General features: G+C 34.2%; 1 pseudogene; it reads right to left on the bottom strand.

The window, feature by feature from the left end:
• Nucleotides 1–11541: 11541 nt before the first annotated feature.
• LOC140858050 (uncharacterized) lies at nucleotides 11542–14773 on the bottom strand (annotated as a pseudogene).
• Nucleotides 14774–14820: the final 47 nt, after the last annotated feature.

Genomic DNA, 14820 nt, shown 5'->3' with positions numbered 1-14820 from the left:
ATACAACAGAATTTGATATTTTAGGATTAAATCATCCCTAAGGGCCGATTTAGCTATGTCTACAAGATTGTGCTAAAAAATCTATAAGATTTGTAGATCAAGCTGTTCATGTAAGTATGGCCTTACATCAACCAAACTCTCCATAGTCCAAATCTCATAGATAGAATTCATTGGTCCCCTTATTTTCTTACAACCCAAAGGCTAGGATTTAGGTTAGATTTGGATAGACTCTAAGAAAATACAAGCTAAATAGTCTAACAAATCTGGTTTCTATAGAATTTTCAGCCCAATCTTTTAAAAATATTCAAACAGACCTTAAGATTATACCTTGTCCTCATCCCCTAGAAACTATAAGCAATCAAAGCAGTCCTCATCCTCCACCAAAATACCTAATCCCACTTCCACATCAAATCCAGAACACAAGAAATCAATAAAAGAACACAATTGTAAGGATAAACAAGGAAGAAGCAAAGAATCTAGATAAAGAAACTACAACGCTCTCCAGAACAAGCACCAATCGAGGAAAAATCTAGAGAGAATCCAGAAATCAAAGCCAAAAAGAAGCAATATTTACATCATTCAAACTTACAAGAAATAAGGACTTGATTCAAAAAATTTATGAGAGGAATCGGGTAGCCTCCAAGATTTAGGTGGTCTATTGCCTTCTTCCTTATAATGGTAGCCTTACTTCCCATTCTATGACTCCTTCCACTCCTCCACTATCTCTAAACTCCAAAAGAAGAGAGCATTCTATGTAAAGGTTGGATCTCCCTCAAAATACCAAAGCACACCCCAATAGAACTAAAAGGCAAAAATGATTAAATCGAACCAATGAAGAACAGAAATGGAGAGCAAAGAAGAAATAATTAAGACACAGGGAGTTAGGTCAATGATGCATGTATTTAAAGGTAAAAAAATTGAAGAAAAATTCATGGATAAGTGGGAAAAAACATGAGGCAATGTCGAGGAAGGATATGTTTCACTTATGTAATGGGATATTTTTATTTTGAGTAAATTATAATAATCTTCCTCGAAGTTTGAGATAATTACATATTTTCACCCAATGTTTTAGAAATATATATTTTACTATCTATCTTTTGCTATATACATGACACATAATCACCTATAAATATTTTTTTATTAAATAAAATATCAATCTATTTAATAATTTTTACTAATATCATCACTATCTAATTTATTTGAATCTTAAAATATGTTATAATTTTTTATTCTTCAAATTTTAATTTTTTATATTTGATTAAGGGGTTATGTCTATATTTTCAAAACATTGGGTGGGATCATGTAATTATCCCAAATCTTGAGACAGATCAGGATAACTTACTGTTTTATTTTTATTGTATATTTTGCCTATTTTATTAATTTTTAATGTGGCTCAACCATCTATCAAAGTGACATGACTCTTCTTCTTCTCTCCTTCGATTTCCACCAAAACAAGAGCCTCTAGCTAAGTTAGTAGAAGGGATATTTTTAAAATTTTATAAATATTTAGCTATCATGTGACCATTATGTGATGGCAATTTATAATAGAGATAGATATATGACCGTACTATATTACAACCAAAATAAAGTTCTAGTGGCTAATTGAAACTTTTTTAAACATTGAGATCCAAGTGTAGATGGCGCAAATTAGAAGCGGTATTCTTGTAATTTTTCTAAATTTTATTTTGTAATTGATCTTACTAGTGTCAATTTTGTGATAAAATATATACCTAGAAATGATATAGCTAATAATTTGGCCACAATGGTGCATAATCATTTAATGTGGCAATTGTTGCTGGAGCAGCAAGTAGTTCAGGTCATGCATGCATGGATTCATTTACTTTTGGCTGCCCTTAGCGACTTTTGGCAGCTCATCTCGTTAAAATATATTGTTTGCAAATTCAGATTTCCATGGGTTAACATAATACTAATAATAATAGTAATTAATCATTAATGATATGCTATTTTACTTTTTATTAATTATTTATTATTTTTTATTATAATGCAATGCATAACGGCATTGCCCCGTCAGACTTTCGCCCATTGCGTAATTTTTACAAAAGTTGTTGCCTGGGGCTCTTCGATCAGCTGGTCAACGTCCATCTCCCTTTGGGATTTCCCAATCTGATCCCAAATGGCGAACTTTTCGTTGCACCAAAAATAACGAAGTTAATTTTTGTTAAAAGATTTCTGATACCCGACTGCTCGACTGGTGAAAAAGTGCACCGTCCAAATCTTCTTGAATGACCAACCAGTGATATTAGTCTAGTACATGCAGGAACATTAGTTTAGATCCGATCTGGCCCAGGTTAAAATGGTCCAGACTAGAATCTGGACCCAGCACCCAGGGTCAGACCCATGTGCTTACGAATGTCACATACTGAAACTTTATTTGGTTGATTTGATATTTTGGCCAATTTCAGTATAAGTTGGGTCCCAATTTCTTTACTCATCTTTATAGGACTTGAACTCTACCTTTGGTCTCAGACGAACCCATAGGCAGAGTTGTAGTTATCTATATTTAGTAGGGCCCATGCTGAACCACGATCAAAAAAAAATCCTCAACTCAGCTCCGTGGAGAAATATGCATCATTTCCTTATGAATTACTTTTTAAAATATGCCCACTTAGCTAGAGATAAGTGGATCAGATAATAACCATCCGAATCTATGTTTTGTATCTGAATTTTTCGGATATAGATAAAATTTTGAGTATCTAACTCATATTTGTATCGGTGATTGCACCCATATTCATTATATATATATATATATATATATATATATATATATATATATATATATATATATATATATATGTATGTATGTATGTATGTGTGTGTGTGTGTATATATATGTATATATATATATGTATGTATGTATGTATGTATGTGTATATATGTATATATATATGTCTCTCTCTCTCTCTCTCTCTCTCTCTCTCTCTCTATATATATATATATATATATATATGGATAGACAACTATATAATCCATATTCAAATATTTTATTTTATTTATAATCCTATTTAATTTTGTATAATATTTATGAATTCTTTTAAAAAATATATAATCATGTTAATATATTATTAATTTGATTTACCATCACTCTTTGATTGATTCCGTGGTTATAAAATTTAACTGTTTGATTTATATATGTATTTAAATTTTATATATTTAAAATATAATTTATATTTATTTAAAATAAATATAGATATAAATTTTATATCTAATTATATTTTCATTCGTATCTTTATTTATCGAACACAATAAATTTAGATATTGATATAATGATATTAGATCTGTTTCGGTCCTTCGCTTACCTATGCTAGAATAGTGGCGGAGTGAAGTGCTATTGTTTTTTCTGTTCTAAAAAAATGTACTGACTGCTAACTAGATGTTGGGCATATACCTGCTTCATTTTATGTCAGCATTTTACGTCAGGAAAAAAGCAGCAGACCGTACAGCCAACGGTCTATAATTAATATGAATTAACAACCAAATAAGATGCAGTAGTCTAGTTCTGACCGAGCCATAAGTTTTTTAATTAGAGGAGCTGGCAAAGTTAATATCAATTAATACCGGATGAAAACGTTGCAATTTATTGCAGTGGAGCAGATGGCAGCCACCTGAGTATCTTTGTGGAGATATGTAGGACCTTCCATCTGGTGCCAGTTTAAAACTTCCCAGAGTACCTCTAAATTATGCCACGGACATTGCGGAAGTTCTTAAAATAGGTTTGGCCGAGACTTGGAATCCTTCCAACAGCATTTTAAAAAACATAGCCCACCCTAATGTCCACTGGCTACCTCGCCCAGAAGCGGCTCAACATATCAAGAGACCTAAAGCCAAATATTAAAATATAATTTTTTTATTAAATTTTATATAAATTTTTTATTAAAATTTTATTTTTCTAACTTTTTGAGATGTAAAATTTTTAATTAAATTTTTATAATCAAATTTTTCTAACATTTCTTCTTCAATTAATAATATAACCAATCCATTTAATTTTTTTCGAAACATTATTGATTTTAAATAAAATTTTATTAATTTTAATTTTAAAAAAAATTTTCTGCCGAAGTAACACTTACTGAAATTGTTAACATTATTTTGCAAGCAATATATGCATTTGGAAAAGAATTGAGTCATTTTATATGATTGAGTATGTCTATTAAATTATTATTTTTTACTTGTATAATTTATTTTAAAATTTTTAGCTCTAAAAATAAATCTAAACCATCAATATTAGAGTCGTTATTATATTTTAAGGAACATTCAAGATTAAGATAATATTCTTTCAAACCATCATTATCTAATGACTTCAATTTTTTACCGCTAAATAGAAAATCAAAAATATTTTTACATATCTTAAATTGTTCAAATTTATTTTAGAGTGAAAAAATACTTGATCTACTATATATAAAAAATAATCAATTTTAAATAATTCTCCAAGAGATTTTATTGTTTTATTGTCAACATTCTTATCAAATTGTTTCTTTTTATGAAAGATACGTTTATCATGAAATTAAGGTTCTATTTTTATTTCAGATATAATTTTTTTAGACGAAATCATAGCGGATGCAAATCCATATTCTCTATATTTTTTTTAAAAAAAAAGATCTTTTAGTTATTCTATAGCAACATCAATACGCATATCTTTTGATTGTAAATTTTTACTAACTGAGTTAATAGCAAATAATATATCATACCAAATAGTCATACTCAACAAAAACTTAAAATTTTCAAGCTCATATGTTGCTAATAATTAGCTTCATTTTTAGTTTTAAGATCTTCACTAACTTCTGCTAATTTCAATAAAGCATCTTTTATTTGTGGAGCTTGAAATCTTATTATTTTAATATTTTTAATATGATTTTTCCAATGTATTTGTGACAATGATTTGAGAGTTAGACTGGATATATTATCTTACAAAATTTTTCATCATTTAGTAGAAAAAGAAAATAGTGAATATATATGTTGTACCACTCCAAAAAATAATATAGCTTTAGTACAAGAATTAGCCATATTACAAAGTACTAAATTTAGATTGTGACAATCACATAGTGTATAAAAGGATCTAAGATTTATATCTAAAAATTTTTTTGCATTCCTTATTATTTGTCCTTCATATTAGATCCATTATCATATCTCTGTCCTCTTAAATTATTAATATCAAGTCTAATATATTTTATTCCATCCATAATGATATCAAAATGATCTTTTCTGATTGTATCAACTACTTTTAAGAATTCAAAAATATATTTCATAATTTTGATTGGATTTGATGAAATATCTGCACATCGTAATATAAAAGATATTTGCTCTTGATAACTTACATCTGGAGTGCAATCAAGTATTATTAAAAAATATTTTATTTTTATAATTTTTTAATAATTTTATTTTTAATTTCACTTGTTAACAAATTTATAAAATTATTTTGTACATTATATCTAAGGTAATGAGTATTTTATTATCTTTAATGCGTCAAATATGTTCTTACATCATCGGATCGAATTCTACAATCATTTCAATTAGATTTAAAAAATTTTCATTATTTTCTTAATAGATTTTTTTATTTTTTCTATAAAAGGTCAAATTATTTTTATCGAAAATTTTTACTACAGCAAGAATTCTTAATAATATTTTTTTTAATATTCTTTATCTCTATTTATTTATTTTTAAATATTTTTATCAATTATGTTATTTTTTAACAATCTTATTTCTAAATCAATCCATAAACTCATATTAATAATATGCTCATTATTCATCTTATGACTCTTAAGCTTAGCACTAAGATTTTTCCGATCTCTAGTGCCAATATTAGCTAGTTTATTTGTATAAGAAGCATAATTAAATAATTTACAATAAAAATAAAATATTTTATCCAAGTTTTTTGAATAAACTAGCCATCTTTTTTCATACTTCTCTCCATTTGCCAACTTTTGAGTATAATATGTAGTAGAAAAATATCTTGAGAATTTATTTTTAAAAAATTTTATATCATTAACTCTAATTAGATATTTTTTTACTAATAAATCTTTCAAATTTGTATCAATATTTGTCTATTGACTTGGATCATAAATATTTTTAGAAATGTAATCATTTAAATTAATAGATTGATTTTTTTCACCATGACTTTGAGGATCATTTTGAATCTCTTCATTGATTTCTTGTTCTAGTATTTCATTATCATCTAAGTCTAAAAGATTATTAACTTGTTCATTTAAGAAACATTCATCAATATTTTTTGATTTATTATTTTTATTGCTTATAAAAAATTTATCAAGAGCTCCTTTTTGAGATTGTATTAAACTTTCAATTCTTTTTTTTTGAAGCTTTAGATTACCAGATTCATATTTTTGAGTTGACATATTTAAATTCTTATTATGAATTACCAAAAAATTTAACTATTATAATTATCTTATATTTTTTTAAATGGCTAATATAAGATCAACAACCAAAATTTCTAATTAAATGAATTAAGTAATAAATAAAACAGAGGCAATATAATAATATAATATAAATTTTAAATTAAATAAAAAAATCTATAAAAGTTAGAATAATAGTATTGATTGTTGAATACTGATTGAAAATGAGATGAATAATCAACTAATTATTTTGTACTAGAGTGCAGATTGTAGAAAATATGAGTTAAGAGTCTTAGAAAATATTACCAATGAGAAGAATAAAAAGAATAAAGAAAGAAGAATTAAGAAATAGATACTATAAATTAAAAAAAATATTTTTATAAAAAAAATATAACTGTTGTGCATATATCCGTTGATTGGGAATTGGCATCATTAATCACGGCAGACCAAACACAACTTTATTTCTTTCACCGCACCGTTGCCACATGTGTTGCGACTTGGAAAACGAAAAAACAAAGAAATAGACCGTCATGCGGAGACTCAAAGCCCTTCTGCCTTCCTTGCCACCGCTCAGCCATCGGAAGCTCAGAACCCCCCATCGTCGAAAGCCTGGAACTCCATTGCCGTCGGAGATGCCCCTCAAGCCTGGAATGTCCGCCATCGGAGATCGAGAGATGCCCTTCAAGCTAGACCACTACTCAGATGGGTCTGCATCCTCTCCATCAACGGCAGTGCTGCCAGTGCCTTCGATGGCCTCCTCGCCAGTGTCGCCCTCGCCCGCCTCGAGGTCTCTCTCTGCAAGCTCTTCGATGACCCCATTGTTCGGATTGTCGACTTCTTCATCCACGGCTTCGACGGGCATCCGCTTTTCTCCACCAACGACACTCTCTGCCTCCTCACCAAGAGCCATTCTCGAGTCCCGTGAGGCCATGGTTCTCGTCTCGCCATCTCCGACGAGAAGACGGCCCTGATAAATCATAGATGTTAGGGGTGGACGGATCCCGTCTTGCCGTCTTTCGTCTTGCCGTCTCCCATCTCGTCGCTCCTATCTTCCGTCTCACCATCTTTGTCTCTGATGCCTTTCATCTTCTCGTGGGTGGACAGTTGGTCGCGGTGGAAATGGATGGCAGGGGTCTGGGGTCCTAAAGCCTTTGCTTTGGTGGCCTTACCCTTAAGCCAGCCCTGGCCTCATCGAAGCTCATCTTGACATACCCTGCAGAGAGGTCATCCAACAAAAAAAGTGGGATAGAGTTAGCGTCTTTAATGGACGAACAAATGTGACATGCTACCAATTTCGTCCATTTTTTAACGTAGGCTATGAGATTGTTCTATCAAAGAATCGGAAGAGTGTATTTTATTGAGCCTGTGCAATATCTTATATCCATGAAGGAAGATGCAGTAGTTTGGAGATTTGCAACAATAAGGATCTATTTGGATAATCCTATGCAATTTAATTCGATTCACAGGAATGCATGTTAGACAAGATCCATTTCATGGTATTCATAGGAATTTTTTTAGAGCAGACCAACCTAAATCCCATAATGAGAAAAAAAATGATCTCACCAAGTTTTTTTTCCCACCATACAGGAAGGCATTGCAAGAGATCCATTTGATATGGGCTGGGTCAAGTCTTATATCTGCTAATATTAGATATAATCTGTATATATGTGTTAGATGGGCTAGACCCGATTCTTATAGGATTTTTAACTTAATCATGCGGAAATATCAAAATGGGTCTTGAGAAGACACATAAAGACAAGATGACCAAGAACCACTTATCTATACTACCATATAATACATACTTTGGTGATATGTACTTAACCATCTCATTTCTCTATTATGTTGTTGCCTCTCTCATGGATTTCGTCTCCTCTTTCCCTTATTTTACGTTTTTGCCACCACATCAAAGTTCTTCTTTTTTTCTAACATTTATTTACTTATTATTCATATATTTTTATTAAAATCGAGTAAGAGATAAAACATTGAGTCCTTCTTTTAGCATTTAATTATTTTTCCAATTTATATAAATTTTATTTTAATTAAAAGTAAAATAATATGTGCATTGTATATGCCATGTTCTAGTCAAAAGGAAGAAGGAAACATGTTGGTCGGGCCGAAAATGGGTTGGATATTATCCGACCATATTGGTGCATCGCTGTTAGATTGCTCGGAACTTCCAAATTGACTTATGGCTAAGTAAAAATTTGAGGGGCCCAAGTTGGTACCATAAACTTTCCTCGCAATGTCCTCTTTAGTTTGGCAATGGGCTGGATTGGACCCAGCAGCCTGAAGATGTGACCCAGAAAAAAGAAAAAAGAAAAACTGGGCTTCGGATGGGATTTCATCTGGGCTGTTGATTTCCAGTCAAGTACGGAGTGAGACTTTGGTAACCAATGAATCTGAGTCACTTCTGATTTCGGCCCAATTTGAAGAATTTGCCTCGAGTTGGTTGCGTGCAATCTTACACCATCCAGTTCCAGCCTCCAGGTGTCAGGATGCACCATCCAAGGCAAAACCCGATCACAATTAAAACCTGCAATCTGGACCCCAAGATTTTCAAACTCCTTTTCTCATTGAATGCACTATGTTGGAACTACAGAAGGGCCTTCAAACCTCTTTTTCCAATTCTATCAAAGGCTTATTTAGCATTCATGATCCGAATGTGTGTTGAAGCTAGGCTATCTGGTGAGTCAAATGAACAAAGCCTTGAGAATTCTGGATCCCTCAAGGAGTCATTTTTGTATTGCTTTAGAATGTCCATCTGGATAGCTGCATTGAACAACATAGGTAAAATTCATTTTAGTTTTAATAATAGGCAAGCAGCCATCCGCACCACCGTGGATATTGGGTTTTGTTTATGCCAGCACCAACGGGTTAGAGAGTAGAGAACTCCCAGATATGGCTGATAAGTTATTTGATTTGGATATACCTATAGTCTTTATTGGTGATCTTAATCATGTAATTTCTATCTCCAAAAGAAGAGGTGATAGAAGCTAGGAATGCAAACAAATCAAGACACTCGTGAGCTATTCGAGCTCGACTCGAGTTCAAAGTTGATTTAATTTGATTATTATCAAACTTGAATAACAAGATATTCGGTTCGAGTATGGCTCAGTTGATATTCAAGTCGAATCTAATCGATATTGAATTTTGCTTATTTTTCATCGATTCGAATTCGAACTTGAGATATTATAACTCGGTCAATCTTGAGTTGAATTTTGAACTCGAGTATTTTGAATCGAGCCAAGCTTGAACTTCCAGCTACTTAACCCGAGTCAACTCGATTGCATCCTTATTAAAAGCTTTAAGGAGGATAGGGGCATTTGAGAATTCAGAGCTTTTCTCCAAATTAGAGGATTGATTTGATTAACAATTTGAAGGCCCTACTTGTATTTGGTGTAGCAATCAGTTTGGTGAGGATAATCACGGATGCCAAGTGATGTGCTCAGGCCTAAATAACTATCTTGTGTAGATAAGAACAAAGATTGGAGCATAAGAAAAAAAGAAAGAAATCTTTAAAATTTGATTGATAAGGAAATCGCCACAATCAGATCACAAAGGGTAGAATGCCATACTCAAAAAAAGAAGAATGTGAGTGATAAATTTTAGGGTTTATAACTTGCCACTAATACACAGAGGTTAGATAAGAGAATTCAGCAACACTCATTTTCATTCATTAAAATCTGAATTGAATACATAGGTCGCCTCCCTTTATATAGATAAGAGAAGGAACATAAGGCAAATTTAATAAATAGATGAAAATAACAGAATTTGACTATTATGAAAATGATGGTGATTGTATCTTGCCACTATGAAAATGATGGTGGCTACATCTTGCTACATAGGAAATGATAGTGGCCGTATCTTGCTACTATGAAATTGATGGTGGTTGGAGATCATGGTGAATTAAGAAGAACAAAACAACCTTAGCTGCATCTTGCTACTATGAAAATGATGGTGGCTGGAGATCATGGTGAATTAGGAAGAACAAAACAATCTTCTAAACTTGGCCCTTTCCCAAGCAATAATTTCTTTCAAATTCTTGCCAAATCTGATTCACACCACATCATGCTTCTACGTACGTGAGCAAAGTCATCAATTTGGCTCTTGGATTCGTATATGGCATGTGATCATCTCTTTCTTCATGATGGTGCACATCATTTTTCTCTTGTTGAGTAGGATTTGCCCTCAAATCCAAGTCCTCCCCATCATCCAAACTATCCTCCAAGTAAGGAGAAAGATCTCGAACATTGAATGTAGCGGACACATTGTAGTCACCAGGCAATTCAGTCTTGTAAGCATTGTTATTCATTTTCTTAACAACTCGGAATGGACCATCAGCATACGGCATGAGCTTAGATTTTCTTTGGCTTGAAAATCATTTCTTGCGAAGATGTATCCGAACAAGATCACCAGGAGCAAAGCGAACTTATTTTCTTCCTCTGTTGGCTGCCTTCTCATAAGCCACATTCTTCCTCTCAATCTGCTCCTTAATGCTCTTATGCATGGACTTAACCAACTCAGCTTTCTTTTTTCCATCCATACAAACCCTTTTGCTGATTGGAAGTGGTGCCAAATGAAATGGGGTGATAGGATTGAACCAATAAACCACTTCAAAAGGAGAATGCTTAGTAGTGCTATGAATACTACGATTATAAGCAAACTCAACATAAGCCAAACACTCATCCCAATTCTTCATATTCTTGTTAATAACAGTACGAAGCAAAAAAGAGAGGGTACGATTTGCCACTTCAGTCTGAGCATCGATTTGTGGGTGGCAAGTCATGCTGAAGAGCAATCTAGTACCAAGCTTCTTCCACAAGGTCTTCCAAAAGTAACTCAAGAACTTGACATCTTGATCAGATACAATGCTCTTTGGTACACCATGCAGACGTACTATCTCCTTGAAAAATAATTCTGCAACATGTGAAGCATCATCGGTTCTGTGGTATGGCACGAAATGAGATATTTTTGAGAATTGATCCACAACCACCAGAACCGAATCCTTCTTCTTTTGTGTTCTTGACAGTCCAAGCATAAAATCCATACTCAAATCTATCCATGGTTGATCTGATACAGATAGCGGCATATACAACCCTTGTGAAGTCTCTTTGCTCTTCGTCTTCTTACAAGTGACGCACCTCTCAATGACGTGATGCATATCACGAATCATAGCTGGCTAATAAAAGTGCTCTTTCACCTTCTCCCATATTTTCTTCTCTCCAAAATGACCCGCCAATCCGCCACCATGAGCTTCTCTCATCAAAAGCTCTCAAATGGAACTGTTAGGAATGCACAGCCGACCTGACTTAAACAAGTATCCATCATGCCTGTAATAGCCGTTTACAGCTCCTTTCTCGTACTCTTCATAAATATTTGCAAAATTTGGATATCTTTGTATCGATCTATAATTAACTCAAATCCTATTAGTTTAGCATTAAACAATGAAATCAAAGCATATCTCCTGAAAAGTGCATCAGCCACGATATTGATATTTTCTTTTTTGTATTTGATCACATAAGGTTTTCAAGAATTCCATCCACTTGGTATGTCTATGATTCAGCTTGCTTTGTCCTTTCAAGTACTTCAAAGACTCATGATCAGTATGGATGACGAACTCTTTTGGCAATAAATAATGTTGTCAAGTCTCCAAAGCCCGAATCAGAGCGTAGAATTCTTTGTCATAGACAGAGTAGCTCAAGCTTGCACTATTCAGCTTCTCACTGAAATATGCTATGGGACATCCTTCTTGCATCAGAATAGCTTCAATGCCCACACCAAAGGCATCACATTCTACCTTAAAAGTCTTGAAAAAGTCGAGTAGAGCTAGAATGGGTGCTGAACTCAACTTCTCCTTGATCAACTTGAAGCTCCTTTGGGCTGCTTCAGTCCATTTGAATTCTCCTCCTTTCTTGATGCATTGCTGAAGTTCCTCACAAACTTTCGATAAAAGGATGCTAGGCCATGAAAACTCTTCACTTCAAATACATTGGTAGGAACAGACCACTCCTTGATCGCTTTCACCTTTTTCTCATCAACTTCCACTCCATGTTGTAACACAACATAGTCAAGAAAGACTATACGATTCTGATAAAAATGATACTTTTTGAGGTTGCCATATAGCTTCTCTTGTCGCAGAACCTCAAAAATATCCCTGAGGTGCTTCATATGCTTTTCCTGATTCTTGCTAAAAATCAGAATATCATCAAAATACACAACCATAAAATCATCAATAAACTTACGCATCACATGATTCATCAATCTCATGGATGTGCTAGGTGCGTTGGACAAGCCAAATGGCATGACCGTCCACTCGTACAATCCGAACTTGGTCTTGAATGCGGCCTTCCATTCATCATCTTCCTTTATGCGAATCTGATGGTATCTGCTCCTAAGGTCTATTTTTGAGAAGACCTTAGCTCCATGCAACTCATCAAGCATATCATCCAGTCACGAGATTGGATAGCGATATTTTATTGTGATCTTGTTTATCGCCCTACTATCCACGCACATCCGCATAGATTCATCCTTCTTCGGTACCAACAGAGCTGGTACTGAACATGGGCTCATAGACTCCCTCACATAACCCTTCTCCAAAAGATCTGTAACTTGCCGTTGCAACTCTTTGGCCTCTTCGAGATTGCATCTATAGGCTAGTCTATTTGGTAGGGCAGACCTTGGAATGAGATCAATCTGATGCTCGATCCCTCTAATTGGTGGCAATCCTTTTGGTAACTCTTCCGAGAACACATCTGTAAATTCCTCCAAGATCTCTTTCATTTGCGATGGAAGGGAGACTTCTTCATCTGAAACCTGCTTGGCTACAAGAAGAAAAATAATTTCGTGATTAGTCAAAACTCGCTTCACTTCCCCTTTGTTGGCAAACAGATTCTCTTTCTTGTCCTTTTCGATCACAAGCTGATCCTTCTGGACCTGTTGCGGGCTAAGTGGTGCCAACACTATGTTCTTTCCGTTCTTGGCAAATGAATAGGTATTTTTGAAGCCGTCATGAATAGACCTCCGATCGTACTACCAAGATCTTTCCAAAAGAAGATGACTGACTTTTATAGGAACCACATCACAAGCAACCTTATCTTCGTAGAACTTACCAATAGAGAAAGGTACTATAACCTGCTTTGTAACCTTCACATCACCATCATCAGTAAGCCATTGCAATTTGTAGGGATGGGGATGCTTAATAGTCACCAGATTAAGTTTTTCTACTAAAGTAGTGGAAGCCATATTGGTACAGCTATCCCCATCAATGATAACACCACATACCTTATCATGGATGGTGCACCTGATATGGAAGATGTTTTCACACTGCTCATCATCTACTTTGGCTTGTAGGTTCAAGTTGTGGCGAATAACTAACAACTCTCCTTCATCTATAAACTCCACATAATCTTCTTTTATCTCTTCCAAAATAACCTCATCTTCACTTTCAATTTCCTCTTGTGACTTCCGAATGAACATCACCCTCTTGTTTGGACATTCAAAGGCTATATGATCGTAACCAAGACATTTGAAATACTTGATATTTCGGCTTCGCCTGGGAGGTTGTGAATTCCTTACCTTCTCTTTTTCTTTGGCCGCATCTGTGACTTGCTTGCTAGAATCATCTTTTTCTACTTATTTTGGAACCGCCTTAGGGACGGACCATGATGATAAGGAAGACGAGTTGGTAGTCTTACTCGGCTTATTTGCACCATGCTTGCACTGTTTTTCTACCTTAACAGCAAGTTTGATCACATTGTCAAGGAACACATAAGATTGCAACTCCACCGTATCAGCAATCTCCTTGTTCAAGCCTCCTAAGAATCTTGCAATGGTCTGTTCTTGAGGTTCTCGCAAATCTTACCTCATCATTAGCATCTCAAATTCTTTGACATAATCCTCAACACACATCCCCCCTTGTCTCAAGCTTTGTAACTTGATGTACAGCTCCTGCTTATAATATTGAGGGACAAATCGCTTCTCCATGATCCGCTTCATAAGCTTCTAGCTCCAGATCTCCTCTTCTCCATCCTTCCTACGCTGAGCTTTCACATTCTCCCATCAAAAATTAGCGTAATCAGTGAATTCAAGGGCAGCAAATTTATATTTTTTTACTTCAGAATAGTCTTGACATTCAAAGATCTTCTCTACAAGTTGCATCCATTCCAGATATTTTTCGAGTGAGCTGGTTCCTTTAAAGGATGGGATCCTCATCTTAATATTGTCTCCCGAACTCCTTTGCTGCCGCCTTTGCCGTGGGTGTTCTTCCACACCATCATCATCTCCGGGTCGTCATACTCCTCTTCATCATCACGATCAACTCGTTGTGGTGCTGGATCGCCATGCCACTGTGGTGGTGAGGGAAGTGTTGCCAACCGCTCAAATGCTTGTGTTAGGCGATTGAGTTGCTCCATTATCTCTTCTTGACGCCGCTAGAGCCCCATAATCTGAGCTTGTTCCA

This window comes from Elaeis guineensis, chromosome 5 (assembly GCF_000442705.2).
Source record: "Elaeis guineensis isolate ETL-2024a chromosome 5, EG11, whole genome shotgun sequence".
NCBI lineage: Eukaryota > Viridiplantae > Streptophyta > Magnoliopsida > Arecales > Arecaceae > Elaeis > Elaeis guineensis.
The sequence above is the reverse complement of the archived record's forward strand: the minus strand, read 5'-3'. Positions and strand labels throughout refer to the sequence as shown.